This window comes from Heteronotia binoei, chromosome 1, assembly GCF_032191835.1.
Source record: "Heteronotia binoei isolate CCM8104 ecotype False Entrance Well chromosome 1, APGP_CSIRO_Hbin_v1, whole genome shotgun sequence".
In the NCBI taxonomy this organism is placed as follows: Eukaryota; Metazoa; Chordata; class Lepidosauria; order Squamata; family Gekkonidae; genus Heteronotia; species Heteronotia binoei.
This window is the reverse complement of record NC_083223.1, coordinates 254,667,176-254,682,589: the sequence shown is the minus strand read 5'-3', so window position 1 is coordinate 254,682,589 and position 15,414 is coordinate 254,667,176.

The window sequence follows — 15,414 nt, the reverse complement described above, 5'->3', positions numbered from 1 at the left end:
GGCTGAGCCAATCCACAGCAGCCAAAGGTAGCACGTGGGCAAATCTTCCTCGAATAGACACCCCGAAGCGGCCCTCTGATTTTACGTCATGCAGTGAGGGCAGAAGCCGCCGTGTGCCAGAATTATGCCATGTGATCTCGGCCTTTCGGACCGGTATAGGGGAGACCGGTGTTCGAACCGCCCAGGAAGGCGGAACAAGCCTTGCTAAACGATGAATATAGGCCAATAAACGGGGGAACCAGTTTAGTACAGTGGTTAAGGGCGCTGATCTGCAATCTTTTTCGACTCGGGTGCGATTCCCCACCCCGCCACCCGGAATAAAGACGATGCAATGGAAACAAAAAAGAAAGGAAAAGAAAAAAATAAATAACAGCGCACAGCAGATGTCGGGATACCAGCCCGCAACCATCTCCCTCATGCGCCGAAACTAAACCAAGCAATCGGGTCCCACAGCCACATCCGCTCCAAGCCAACACCCCTGCAGCCAAAGTGTCCACCTGATAAAGTCACAACACACATCAACAAAACCAGAAAGGTGCTCAGAGACGTACCCCCTCGAAAAGACAGTAGAACACCAGCGACAGCCGCCATACAACCTACGACAGCTCAACGCAACCTCAGCAGCTTTACAACCTGCCATACACAATGACAGTTCTCCTTCGCAAGTTCTAGGAGTCCAGCCTTTTCCTGCACACACAACATCCCCCCCCCCCCCATTCCCCGTGCTCATCCACTGGGGTATCACGGAGTGCATTCGAGCGTGCACAGAAGTCCGCTTCCCACAATCATCCATTTATTTTAAAAAATCAACGTTGTCATCTGTCTTGGGTCAGTGGTCCTGGTGAGAAAGGCGGACTATAAATGAAAGTATTATTCTTCATAGCGATTTAAACTGTCCAGGAGGAGGCTAGCTGCAACAAAGCCCTGGAAGAAGGACTCACAGCTAGAGCAGAGGTAGTTGCATCCGGTGTCGTCGGTGCGGGAGGGGGGGCGCTTCTTCAGTTCCCTTCCTGCTGCGCTCCCCCGCCCCGCCCTAATGAACCAAGAGCAATCGGATCCTGCTCTGCCCACCCCAAAGGAAAGAGAGAGATACGGCTATGGAAAATTAGATTTGTTAAAAAGAAAGCGTTGAAAGGAAAGAGCAGTCTCCTGGGGCATCTCAAAGGCGAAGCCTTTCTTCTTTCCATCATCGACTTCCACGTTCTCCACCACTGCAGTTAGCTTCCCCCCCAGTTCTGCGAAGCCAAGCGTGTGGCAGAAGGCTCTGGCGCCCCACTGCTGCCCTCTGCTGGCTGCTTTGTGTGACAGCCCAGGCAGCTTTAAGAACATACGAGAGTGGATGTTGGATCAGGCCAATGGCCCATCCAGTCCAACACTCTGCGTCACACAGTGGCGAAAAAAATTATATATATATACACACACTGTAGCTAATAGCCACTGATGGACCTCTGCTCCATATTTTTATCTAACCCACTCTTGAAGCTGTCTATGCTTGTAGCCGCCACCACCTCCTGTGGCAGTGAATTCCACATGTTAATCATCCTTTGGGTGAAGAAGTACGGTATTTCCTTTTATCTGTTTTTACCTGACTGTTCAGCAATTTCATCGAATGCCCACAAGTTCTTGTATTGTGAGAAAGGGAGAAAAGTACTTCTTTCTCTACTTTCTCCATCCCAAGCATAATCTTGTAAACCTCTATCATGTTACCCCGCAGTCGACGTTTCTCCAAGCTAAAGCGCCCCAAGCGTTTTAATCCTTCTTCATAGGGAAAGTGTTCCAACCCTTTAATCATTCTAGTTTCCCTTTTCTGGACTTTTTCCAAAGCTATAATATCCTTTTTGAGGTGCGGTGACCAGAATTGCACACAGTATTCCAAATGAGACCACACCATCGATTTATACAGGGGCATTATGATACTGGCTGATTCGTTCTCAATTCCCTTCCTAATAATTCCCAGCATGGCATTGGCCTTTTTTATTGCAATCGCCCACTGTCTTGACATTTTCCCTGGGCAGGGGGGCGGGAAAAAGGCTCAAGATTCGAGGGGGGGGGGGAAGAGAGCTGATTGCAGCGAGGAAGGAGGCCTTACCGTCCCCCATTCTTCTTTTGCCACCAGGGCTCCCTGGCCATGCCATCCAATTGCCTTAGGGCTGGGCCACAGCAGGTTGCTTGATGCTCCCAGCCCTGCAGATTGCGTGATGCTCCCAGGTGGTGGTGTGGGCATCAGGAGTGCAGTGGCGGGCTTAATCCCCCCACACACAAACACACCCTTCCTCCTTTGCGTCTCCCTCTCTGGCCACCTGCTTAGGGCACCACGCTGGATGTTGGAAGGGTGGGTTGGAGCCTGGCCTTTGTCTTGTGTTCTGCAGCCAGTCTGGCCATTGACTGGAGTTTGCCTTTCGGCTGTCTCCCTAGTAGCATTTGAACCCATGGCTCTTGTATGACGCCCCAGAAAGTTAATGGATGATTTTGGTTGCCACCCAGTCTCAGCTAGACTTACCTCACAGGGCTGTTGTGAGGATAAAATGCAAGAGTGGACAACAACTTCAGCCGCTTTGTATCTTCATTGAGGCAGACAGGGAGAGTGACAAATATGCCTTCCTTGGTGAAACAGAAGGGGCTAAAGAACCTCTAAAGCAACAGGAATCAGCCTGGTTTATTAGTGGGTCTGACTAGGATCTCAGAGGTCCAGGATCCAACCCCCCAACACTGACAACTGCTGGCTGGCTTTGGGCCAGGAGTACATTTCCTGTTTAACCTGCCTCAGAGGGGTGTTGTGAGAATGACAGGAAGGAAACAAGACTTCACTTCTGCAGGCTACCCCTAAGAGACAGCCCTGCCTGGTTCACCTCAGAGAGATTTAAATCCTTCATATGCCTCATCTCACCTCTGCACCATCTCAGCCAGCCACCAATGGACTGGGGCTAATAGAAGTCAGGGGCAGCGGAAAATGGAGCCTTTCAACACAAAAAGGGGGGGGGACCAGCCTTTGGGCTGGACACTAGAACACGCCCTATATGGCCTGGCAGTGTCTGACTCAGGGTACCCCAAGAGGGCAGTTCCTTGTTGCAATTACCGTCCCCAGGTGTGTGGAGGGGGGAGAAAGGCAGGGTGGCCAAAGGCATGTTTTAGGATGCAGAGAGGATGTCCCACTTTTTTGTGTGTTTGTGTGCTCTGGCAGAAGTTGACTTCTGGTGGTCCCGCGGCTTTTTAAGGCCAGAGACCAGAAGAGGTGATTTGCCATCACCTGCCTTCAGATCACACCCCTCCTATTCCTTGGTGGTTTCTCATCCAAGTACTAACCAGGGCCAACCCCTGCTCAGCTTCCAGGGTCTTATCCGGTCGGTCAGGCTAGCCTGGGCCATCCAGCTCAGGGTTGGCTTGTTGTTTCTTTACTGTACTATTATTTAAAGCTGATTCCGATTTTCCCTCCATCCCATTGGATCCCCCTTCCTGTATTCCAATGCTTGAATCAAAGACAGACACAGGTGTGAAAAAATAGATCTCTTTAATAGAAATTAAAGCCCAGTCTTGTGGCAGGCACTCCAAAGACAGAAGCATTCTTCTTTTAATAATAATTTATATTCAATATCTTTTCTTCTTATTCTGAAATTAATATGAACTATAAATACCCCTTGTGGCCTCATCTTCCACGTTTAGCTGTACAGATGAGATGGATAATATTTTTAAATGGTAATTGTCATTTAACTGGTAAAACGGAAAGCTTTTTTAATACCTCGTTCTGGAATATATGGTCATTTTGCTTATACTGTTAATTTGCTCTGCCACCTTCCACCACCTCCTGGATTGATTGATTGATTTTATTGGATTTATATCCCGCCCTCCCTGCCAAAGGAGGCTCAGGGCAGCTTACAACAATAAAAACATTTACAGTACTGAACATTAACTAATTAAAACCTTGAACAGTATAACAATTAAAACATATTAAAACAATTCGGTACTAATGCTAAAGTTCAGTATCTTCAGCCTTCTTGAGTATCCTGATATGTTGCTATCAATTAAAAGCGAGTTGAAACAACACGATGCAGCGCCCTCTCGCAGACGTCTCCCTCTCTGCCACCCTCCTTCACGTAACACGGCTGGGGTGGGGCAACTTGTGTCCGTGAAGGGGGAAAGGAAAGGTCCTCTGTGCAAGCACCAGTCGTTTCCGACTCTGGGGTGACGCTGCTTCACGTTTTCACGGCAGACCTTTTTTACGGGGTGGTTTGCCATCGCCTTCCCCAGTCATTACACTTTCCCCCCTCCAAGAAGGGTACTCATTTTACCGACCTCGAAAGGATGGAAGGCTGAGTCAACCTAGAGCCAGCTAGCTGAACCAGCTTCTGCTGGGATCGAACTCAGGTCGTGATCAGAGGGCTCCGACTGCTGTACTGCAGCTTTACCACTCTGCGCCACGGGGCAGCGCTTCTCAACCTGGCCTCTGGTCCCTTTTCCTCCGGCTCCCTGCGAGCCTTCGCCTGCTTCCTCCTCTGCTGGCAGGCGGGACCCACCCACCTAGCGCGCCGGCTGAGACACGCTTCTCCTCCTCTAGCAAGCCAGGCAAAGGGTGCGAAGGATCTCAACGCATGCGGGAAATGTGGGAAGAGGAAGAAAGCTGTTCCCCACATGTTTGATCAATTTCAAGAGGTGGAAAAACTTCGGGTCAAAAAAATCCTGTAAAAAAATCTGTTGCCCTTCGAGGATCCCGTTAGCTTCCAAATGGGTATGAGATCATCACAGCTGCAGACTTGGGCAGAAGTCACAACTTACATAAGTAGGACACCCATGGTGATCTCATTGCAACTTTCCAAAAGTCCTGGCAAACTGCCAACGTCAGAACTCTATAGGAGGAAGAGGGACCGGGTTCTCGTCAAATCAAGTGACAGGTGCCACACCCTCTTTCCGGTGGAAGTCCCGCCTCTCTTACCAAGAAATCCCTTCCCCTTTCCCTGCCTCCCTATTACGGAGCTTTGTGCCTTGAAACCAGGGTGAAGAAAAATACATGTTAGGGAAAAGCTATTCATGTGTGTGCACGCGAACAGTGCTTTGGAAAGGTTTGAGGGGGAGAATTTGTGAAAGGCGTTTTCCGTGTCTGGTGTGCATGTACCCGCATGCCTGCAAACATGTTGCTTTGGAAACTTGAGGAAAAATATAAAAGGCTATACAAAGCATTTTCTGTGTCTGTGCTTTTGAGAAAAAAAATGTGGAGAGGACAATGAAAGGTATGTGAGGGAATCAGCTGTTGTTTCTGTGTGCTTAGTGCAAACCCAACTTTTCCAACAGGAGTGGTATTAAACAAGCCTATTCTCCATGCAAGGCTGATGGCAGAGATCAGCACAATCAAACACATGAGCCCCCACCCCCATTCCAGAGGAAGCTGAAAGCAACCCTGGCAGCAGGGTCAGGCTGCTCACTAGGCAAACTAGGCATTTGCCTAGGGTGGCGGCGCAAATTCGGGCCTCCCCTCCTCCCCAAGACAAATAGCTAGTTTGTCTTTCTCTGCCTGCCCCTTCCCCTCCTCCTTTGGTTGCCCGCCCGCCTCCCTGTCGCTTGTCCGCCATCCTCTTCCTTCACTCGTTCGCCCGTCTCATCTTTTCTCCATAGCTAGTTTGCCCACCCCGCTTCCTCCCCGTCACTTGTCCACTGTCCTCTTCCTTCACCTGCCCATCTCATCCCTCCTTCATGGCTAGTTTGCCTGCTCCCCCCCTCTCCGTCACTTGTCCACCATCCTTACTTTGCCTGCTTGTCCCTTCCCTCCTCCACTAGTTTGCCCGCCCGCCTCCTCCCCGTTGCTTCTCCACAGTCCTCCTCCTTTGCACATTAGTCTCTTCCTTACTGCATAGCTAGTTTGCCAACCTCGCTTCCTCCTAATGACTTCTCCACTGTCCTCTTCCTTCACCTGCCCGTCTCATCCTTCCTTCGTAGCTAGTTTGCCTACCCCTCTCCTCCCTGTACCTTGTCCACCATCCTTACTTTGCCTGCTTGTCCCTTCCCCCCTCCTTAGCTAGTTTGCAAGCCCGCCTCCTCCCCGTTGCTTGTTCGCTGTCCTCTTCCTTTGTCTGCTTGTCCCTTCCCTCCTGCATAGCTAGTTTGCCCACCTCGCTTCCTCCCCGTCACTTGTCCACTGTCCTCTTCCTTCACCTGCCCGTCGCATCCCTCCTTCATAGCTAGTTTGCCTGCCCCCCTCCTTGCCGTCACTTGTCCACCATCCTTACTTTGCCTGCTTGTCCCTTCCCTCCTCCTTAGCTAGTTTGCCCGGGGGGGTGGGGTGGAGTGGGCTCCCTCTGGGTATCCCTCTGGGTATCCTACCCCCCCCCAGGGAAAGTGTATGCGCAATACATAGCCTCTCCTCTCCCGGTGTAGTGAACGCCGCGTGGTCACTGTCTGGCTATGCCTGGCAGATGGTCACTGCAATGGCCTCTCCTGCATTACTGCATCCGTAGCAACACCTTCTCGCTGGTCCCCCCCGTTTTTCACAGAGTTTGCTACGTCATGGTGCGACCGAACTGTCAGGCGGTATAACCGGATGGGCAGGCTGGGCCCACCAACCTCGCCAGCCTAAGAGAAGGAAAACTCTAACATCAAACCCGGGCAGATAGAGCTCGTTAATGTAACACCTACCACCTGGAGGACTCGCTGCTGGCGTCCCGGCTTACTGGGCCATGGCAGATGACCCCCAGGTGAAAGGGTGGAGCCAGTACCGCGCACATTGCGCTTCACCTAAAAAATTCCTCTGCGCAGGCCTGAAGGGCATATCCACATACACAACCCACAACGCATCAAGTCCTGCAGCGATGGGCAAGGGGCGAAACGGCAGGTGGAAGGTGCCACTGGAAGCCGCAGTCCCGATCCTGCATGTAGGCGGTTCAGGGTACTGGTCGCCTGATGCTAACCTGGAGACGAAAGCATTTTTCGGCAGCACCCTGAACGACCAAGCAGCCTTATCTAGGGACAGCACTGCTTGCTCCACACGGAGAGGGGCTTAGAAAAGGTGGCCTAAACAAAGCTCGTCTCCTCCCCCCAGTTGGCTAGCCGCGGTCAACGGGCATCCTTACTTGCGGTCAAAAAATAACAACAAACAAAAGGCATGCACCTGCCTCACAAAGTGTGCAAAGACTAAAGCTTGCGTGTTGGAACATCAGAACCATGCTTGACAAAGTAGACAGTGGTCGCCCTGAACGACGCTCTGCTCTAGTTGCCCACGAACTTCTCAGGTTGAATATCGACATAGCAGCTCTCAGCGAGGTCCGTTTCCCTGAGGAAGGTAGTCTTCAAGAACACGGTGCTGGCTATACCCTCTACTGGTCGGGTAAGTCAAAGGCTGAGAGCCGCCTTTCTGGCGTTGGCTTCATGGTCAGGAACTCCATTGCCTCCAAACTCGAAAACCTGCCAACAGGTCACTCAGATCGCATCATGTCCATGCGCCTCCCACTTCAAAACAAGCAGCATGCAACACTCTTCAGTGTGTATGCCCCAACCCTTAAAGCAGATCCTGCAGAAAAGAACAAGTTCTATGCTGATCTACACAACCTCGTACGGAAGACCCCTACAGAGGACAAGGTGATCATCCTTGGCGACTTCAATGCCAGAGTAGGTAAAGACTCGGAAGCCTGGAAAGGAGTACTTGGCAAACACGGCATTGGCAACTGCAATGACAACGGGCGCCTCCTGCTAGAATTCTGCATGGAGCACCAGCTCACCATCAGCAACACTATCTTCCAGCAGAAGAACAGTCTGAAGACAACCTGGATGCACCCACGGTCCGAGCACTGGCACCTTATCGACTACATTCTGGTGCGTCAGAGAGACCTTCGAGATGTCTTACACACCCGAGTAATGCCCAGTGCAGAATGTCATACGGATCATCGTCTTGTATGCTGCAATCTCCGTCTTCACTTTAAACCCACACCCAGGAGAGGAGGTATCCCTCAGAGGAAGTTTCAGGTTGGCAGTCTCCAGTCAGCCGAAGTTAAAGCTGCCTTCCAGGCAAAACTCCAGTCAAGAATTGAGAACCCCAGTTGCCCCACAGACCCTTCTCCAGAAGCACTCTGGGAACACCTAAAAACTACCGTCCTGCAGATCTCTGAAGAAGTCCTCGGGTTCTCCACAAGGAAGAACAAGGACTGGTTTGATGAGAACAATCAAGAGATCCAAGATTTACTGGCGAAAAAGAGATCTGCCTACCAAGCACATCTTGCTCAGCCCTCCTGTCCTGGGAAAAAAGCAACCTTTCGCGCTGCATGTAGCAACCTCCAGCACAAGCTTCGAGACATTCAGAACAAGTGGTGGACCAAGCTTGCAGAGAGAACCCAGCTGTGTGCAGACACTGGTGATTTAAGAGGGTTCTACGAAGCCCTGAAGGCAGTATATGGTCCATCATATCAGACTCAGAGTCCCTTGCGTAGTGCAGACGGCCAAGTGCTCCTTACAGACAAGGCATCCATAGTGAACCGGTGGTCGGAGTATTTTCAGGTTCTCTTCAGTGCCAACCGCGTAGTTCAAGATTCAGCAATCCACCTCACCCCACTTCAACCAGTGAAAACAGAGTTGGATGAGATCCCCACCCTAGAAGAGACTGTTAAAGCCATCAAGCAACTGAAAAGTGGCAAGGCAGCGGGAGTTGATGGAATTCCACCAGAGATCTGGAAGCATGGGGGCACAGTACTACATAGCTCACTTCACAAAGTACTTGTCACCTGCTGGGAACAAGGCAAATTACCACAGGACTTTCGCGATGCAATCATCATCACCCCATACAAGAACAAAGGGGAAAAGTCAGACTGCTCCAACTACCGGGGGATAACCCTGCTCTCCATCGCAGGCAAAATCCTTGCCAGAATACTCCTGAACAGACTGGTGCCCACCATTGCAGAAGAACTCCTCCCAGAGAGCCAATGCGGCTTCAGAGCTAACAGGAGCACCACCGACATGGTATTTGTTCTCAGGCAGCTCCAAGAGAAATGCAGGGAACAGAACAAGGCTCTGTGCGTGACTTTTGTCGACCTTACCAAAGCTTTCGATACCGTTAGCAGGAAAGGCCTGCGGCAAATCTTGGAACGTTTAGGATGTCCCCCAAGGTTCCTCAGCATGATCATCCAGCTACATGAAGACCAGCGAGGCCAAGTCAGACACTGCAACGACCTCTCGGAGCCCTTCCCAATAGGCACAGGTGTAAAGCAAGGCTGCGTTCTCGTGCCAACTCTCTTTACAATCTTCTTTAGCATGATGCTTCAAAGAGCCGCAGTAGATCTCGATGATGACGATGGTGTCTACATCCGCTATCGCACCGATGGCAGCCTGTTCAACCTGAGGCGACTAAAGGCCCACTCCAAGACAATGGAAAAACTCATCCGAGAGCTACTGTTTGCTGATGATGCTGCACTCGTCTCCCACTCGGTAGCAGCTCTGCAGCATATGACGTCCTGCTTTGCAGAGGCTGCCAAGCTATTCGGCCTAGAAGTTAGTCTGAAGAAGACAGAAGTTCTCCACCAGCCTGCACCCCAGGAAGATTATCACCCTCCCTGCATCACTGTGGGTGAATCAGTTCTGAAGACAGTCCAGCAGTTCAGCTATCTGGGGTGCATCATCTCCTCAGATGCCAAGATCGACAAGGAGATTGACAACAGGCTGGCAAAGGCAAACCGTGCATTTGGCCGACTGCACAAAAGAGTGTGGAGCAACAAGCATCTGAAAAAAGGCACAAAGATCAATGTTTACAAAGCGGTTGTGATGACAACCCTCATCTGCGGCTCTGAATCGTGGGTTTTATACCGTCATCACCTGCGACTCCTCGAGCGCTTTCATCAGCGCTGCCTTCGCACCATCCTCAACATCCACTGGAGTGACTTTGTGACCAACACTGAAGTCCTCAAGCGGGCGGAGGTTACCAGCATCGAGGCACTGCTGCTGAAGACGCAGCTGCGCTGGGCAGGGCATATTTCTAGGATGGAAAACCACCGCCTTCCCAAGATTGCCCTGTATGGCGAACTCTCCACCGGCCATCGAAATAGAGGGGCACCAAAGAAGAGGTACAAGGACTCTTTGAAGAAATCCCTTGGCACCTGTCGCATCAACCATCACCAGTGGTCTGACCTAGCCTCAGATCGCAAAGCATGGAGGCACACCATCCACCAGGCTGTCTCTTCCTTTGAGAACGCACGCATAGCTGGTCTTGAGGACAAAAGGAGATTGAGGAAGAATCGCACTGCTACAGCACCAACCCCAAATCAGACTTTTCCCTGCAGCCGCTGTGGTCGGATCTGCCTGTCCCGCATTGGTCTTGTCAGCCACCAGCGAGCCTGCAGCAGACGTGGACTATTGCACCCTTCTTAAATCTTCGTTCGCGAAGCGAAGCCGAGAGCTAGTTTGCTCGCCCGCCTCCTCCCCGTTGCTTGTCCGCTGTCCTCTTCCATTGTCCGCTTGTCCCTTCCCTCCTGCATAGCTAGTTTGCCCTCCCCGCCTCCTCCCCATCGCTTGTCTGCTGTGTGGTGCTCGGGTGCTGCGGCATCTTCCCAAGCTTTCTCCTCCATGCCACCAAAGTGTACTTGTGTTTTCTAAACCTCATCAAAGAGTTACTCCACATGGTTAGCGCATTCTCGCTCTTTGGGAGTTAGTCAATAGACTGACCTCTAGCGGTGACTTTAGGGATTGCAGCTTTCGCTTCCACCGTTACGCTATTCACATAACGAATCGAATTGGTAATAAGGATACCTGGCCCTTCTAACTAAAGCAGAATCCTCCCTCGGTATTTGAATGCAGCCGCAAGTATAGGTCACTGCTTCCGCAGCATTGGAGGCGTTCTCTCTCATGTTCAGGCCAGCATTAAAGAGTAAAGCAGCATTTTCAACAGTCCAAGTACCCTGAACATAAGAACATAAGAGAAGCCATGTTGGATCAGGCCAACGGCCCATCAAGTCCAACACTCTGTGTCACACAGTGGCAAAAAATTTTATATACACACATACACTGTGGCTAATAGCCACTGATGGACCTGTGCTCCATATTTTTATCTAAACCCTTCTTGTAGGTGGCTATACTTGTGGCCGCCACCACCTCCTGTGGCAGTGAATTCCACATGTTAATCACCCTTTGGGTGAAGAAGTACTTCCTTTTATCCGTTTTAACTTGTCTGCTCAGCAATTTCATCGAATGCCCACGAGTTCTTGTATCGTGAGAAAGGGAGAAAAGTACTTCTTTCTCTACTTTCTCCATCCCATGCATTATCTTGTAAACCTCTATCATGTCACCCCGCAGTCGACGTTTCTCCAAGCTAAAGAGTCCCAAGCGTTTCAACCTTTCTTCATAGGGAAAGTGCTCCAGCCCTTTAATCATTCTAGTTGCCCTTCTCTGGACTTTCTCCAATGCTATAATATCCTTTTTGAGGTGCGGCGACCAGAACTGCACACAGTACTCCAAATGAGACCGCACCATCGATTTATACAGGGGCATTATGATACTGGCTGATTTGTTTTCAATTCCCTTCCTAATAATTCCCAGCATGGCGTTGGCCTTTTTTATTGCAAACGCATACTGTCTTGACATTTTCAGTGAGTTATCTACCACAACCCCAAGATCTCTCTCTTGGTCAGTCTCTGCCAGTTCACAACCCATGAACTTGTATTTGTAGCTGGGATTCTTGGCCCCAATGTGCATTACTTTGCACTTGGCCACATTGAACCGCATCTGCCACGTTGACGCCCACTCACCCAGCCTCAACAGATCCTTTTGGAGTTCCTCATAATCCTCTCTGGTTCTCACCACCCTGAACAATTTAGTGTCATCCGCAAACTTGGCCACTTCACTGCTTACTCCCAACTCTAAATCATTTATGAACAAGTTAAAGAGCATGGGACCCAGTACCGAGCCCTGCGGCACCCTACTGCTTACCGTCCTCCACTGCGAAGACTGCCCATTTAAACTCACTCTCTGCTTCCTATTACTCAGCCAGTTTTTGATCCACAAGAGGACCTGTCCTTTTACTCCATGACTCTCAAGCTTTCTAAGGAGCCTTTGATGAGGAACTTTATCAAAAGCTTTCTGGAAGTCAAGGTAAACAACATCTATCGGGTCTCCTTTGTCCACATGTTTGTTCACACCCTCAAAGAAATGTAACAGGTTAGTGAGGCAAGATCTTCCCTTGCAGAACCCATGCTGAGTCTTCCTCAATAACCCGTGTTCATCAATGTGCCTACTCATTCTGTCCTTGATAATGCTTTCTACTAACTTTCCCGGTGTTGAAGTCAGACTGACTGGCCTGTAATTTCCCGGGTCTCCTCTGGAACCTTTTTTAAAGATGGGAGTGACATTTGCTACCTTCCAGTCCTCAGGAACGGAGGCAGATTTCAATGAAAGATTACAGATTTTCGTTAGAAGATCCACAAGTTCAACTTTGAGTTCTTTCAGAACTCTCGTACGTATGCCATCCGGACCCGGTGACTTATTAGTTTTTAATTTGTCTATCAGTTGTAGGACCTCCTCTTTTGTCACCTCAATCTGACTCAGGTCTTTCAATACCCCTTCCAAAATTAGTGGTTCTGGGGCGGGCAAAAAGTTCTCATCTTCCACAGTGAAGACGGAGGCAAAAAATTCATTTAGCTTCTCAGCCATTTCCCTATCCTCCTTCAGTAATCCTTTTACCCCATGGTCATCCAAGGGCCCCACTGCCTCCCTGGCTGGTTTCCTACTTCTAATATATTTGAAGAAAGTTTTATTGTTGGTCTTTATGTTTTTTGCAATATGCTCCTCATAGTCCCTTTTTGCCTGCCTGATCACAGTCTTGCATTTGATTTCCCACAGCTTGTGTTCCCTTTTACTAATCTCACTTGGACTGCTTTTCCACCGCTTAAAGGAGTCCTTCTTACCTTTTACAGCTTCCATTACTTTGTTTGTTAACCACGCAGGCCTTTTCTTATGTCTGTTTGTGCCTTTCCTAACTTGTGGTATGTATTTTATCTGAGCTTCTAGGATTATAGTTTTAAATAGCATCCAAGCTTCCCCATGGGTTTTGACCGTATGTACCTTTCCTTTCAGTTTCCTCCTCACATGCCTCCTCATCTCAGTGTATTTACCCCTTTTAAAGTTAAACGTGGTTGTGGCGGTCTTTTTGGACAACTCCCTATTTATACAAACGGTGAAATCAATAACATTATGGTCACTGCTCCCAAGCGGCGCAATCACTTTTACATCTCTCACCAAGTCTTGGGCATTACTTAGGACCAAATCCAGGATCGCCCCACCCCTGGTAGGTTCTGAGACCATCTGCTCCATAGCACAGTCATTGAGAGCATCAAGAAACTCAATCTCTTTCTCTCGACCAGAACACATATTGACCCAATCAATCTGCGGGTAGTTAAAATCACCTGAGGGCGGGGCGACGTGGCAAATGGCGGACGCCTGAGTGAGCAGCTCTCTCCTACCGTCCCTTCGCGCCCCCCCCCCCGCTCCTTCTAAACGCGGCGAAATCGCTTGGGCATGGGCAAACGCAACTCCGGATCATATAGAGCACCCAAAAAGACCTTTCCGACGCGGCAACAGGTATTATCCTTCCCTCCCGCAACCCCCGAAGCTCCCGCTCCCTCGCCCGGGCCTCCTTCTTCGCCAGTAAAAATGGCGTCCGACGCTTCCACTAACACTGACGAAAACGCATTGCTCACCTCTCAGTCTTTCCATACTGCTATGGCTCGGCTAGAAGAAACCATTGGGGATGCAGTCTCCAAAGCAACTGCCCCCATTTATGCTGAGCTGAAGAAGCTTAACGAAACCTTAGCAGCCGTTACCCAAACTGCAGACGCTGCCTTTGAAATTGCTACCACGGCTCAGGAAGCTGTTGAGAGCCTCCAACAGTCTGATCTATGGGTGCATGAGAAAGTTTTATACCTGGACAATAAACTGAGGGTGGCAAACCTGAAATTCAGGGGCCTGCCCGAACAGGCCGAAGAAAATCAAGAAATTAAAACTTTCATAGCTACTTGGCTGGCCTCAGCCCTTCATCTCCATGATGGCGTCGCCCCCTTAATTGACTCTGCCTACCGACTGGGAGCCCTTCGTTCAAACTCCAAGGACTTTCCGCGAGATATCCTAGCTACAATCCCGGACTCCAGGACCAGAACCGCAATTTTACAAAAAGCCCGGTCCGATGAAGGTCTACTCTACAAGGAAAAGAAGATTCTTGTTTTGGCCGACCTCTCCCCTGAGACCTTGCAACACAGGAAAAGCATGAAACCCATTCTCAATCTGCTTGCTTCACATAACATTCGCTTTCGTTGGTCCACTCCTACCCAGATCTTGGTGGTCTATCAGGGTCTTCGCCTGACTGCTACTGACTTCGTCTCCGGATGCAATCTCCTCAACCACCTCCACATCGACCCACCCTCAACCACCGACCCCAATCTGGCCAACGATATCCAACCACCCAGCAAGTCACCTTTTTCTAAATCAAGACGACGACGTTGAAACTGCTCCATGGTTCCAGCTACCTGCTTACCTGATCCGTTCATATTAAGTTGACAGCAAATGCCATGCCTTGGCTTTATTTTTACGTTTTGAAGGAGAGTGGGGGGGAGGAGAAATTTCTTCATTTTTAATCTTATATAGATGGGACGGTCGAGAGCCCTCTCTTTCTAGCCCTCCTCTTTTGGTTAGTGACTTACCAAGATAAACAAGATTTTTCATTGATCTCTATTCAGAGCCAATGAATAGTTTAGATGGATTTGAGTTTTATATGTTGCTTTTTGTGTGTTTGTTTAGAAGGGAAAGCCACTTGGCGATATTGTTCATGAACCTGTTTGTTCATCTTGTTAGTTTTAACCATTCTGGGTCACTTCCGCTTGCCTGCAACCGAAATGTGTTTGCTAAACGGTTCTTCTTAAAGTTATTATGGACTTTGGTAACCCTGTTTATATTTCAGAATTGTTCTATGAAGTTAGACCTGCCTTATACTGCCAACATCTATGTCCTGGCTTCCTGGTCCATGTATGTACCTACATTAGATGTTGACTTAAGTACTTATGGGTCCCTATTTCATTTATTCTCAAATCTACACTGGACTGTTCTTATTGTATTGAGGATTCATGTCGTTACACTATATTGTTTGCCGTCAGTTTTTAGATCCAATTTTTTAAACCTGGATTTGGAGGAACCTGCCTCTAGGCCATTTGGCCTCTCAATGTTAATCATTTTAGGAAATTTTTCACCTTTTGACTGGTTTATGTTATGACAGATCTTAAATTAATTTCACTCAATTGTAGAGGCCTTAACAATATTATTAAGGCCAAAAGACTGTCCTCTGCATTAACTAAACTACAACCTGATCTTCTTTTCCTTCAGGAAACCCATATCAAAAAGCTAAAAACTAATATCCTACACTCAAAGTGGTTCCAAACCCAATTTGTAGCTCCTGGCTCTTCGAAGTCACGT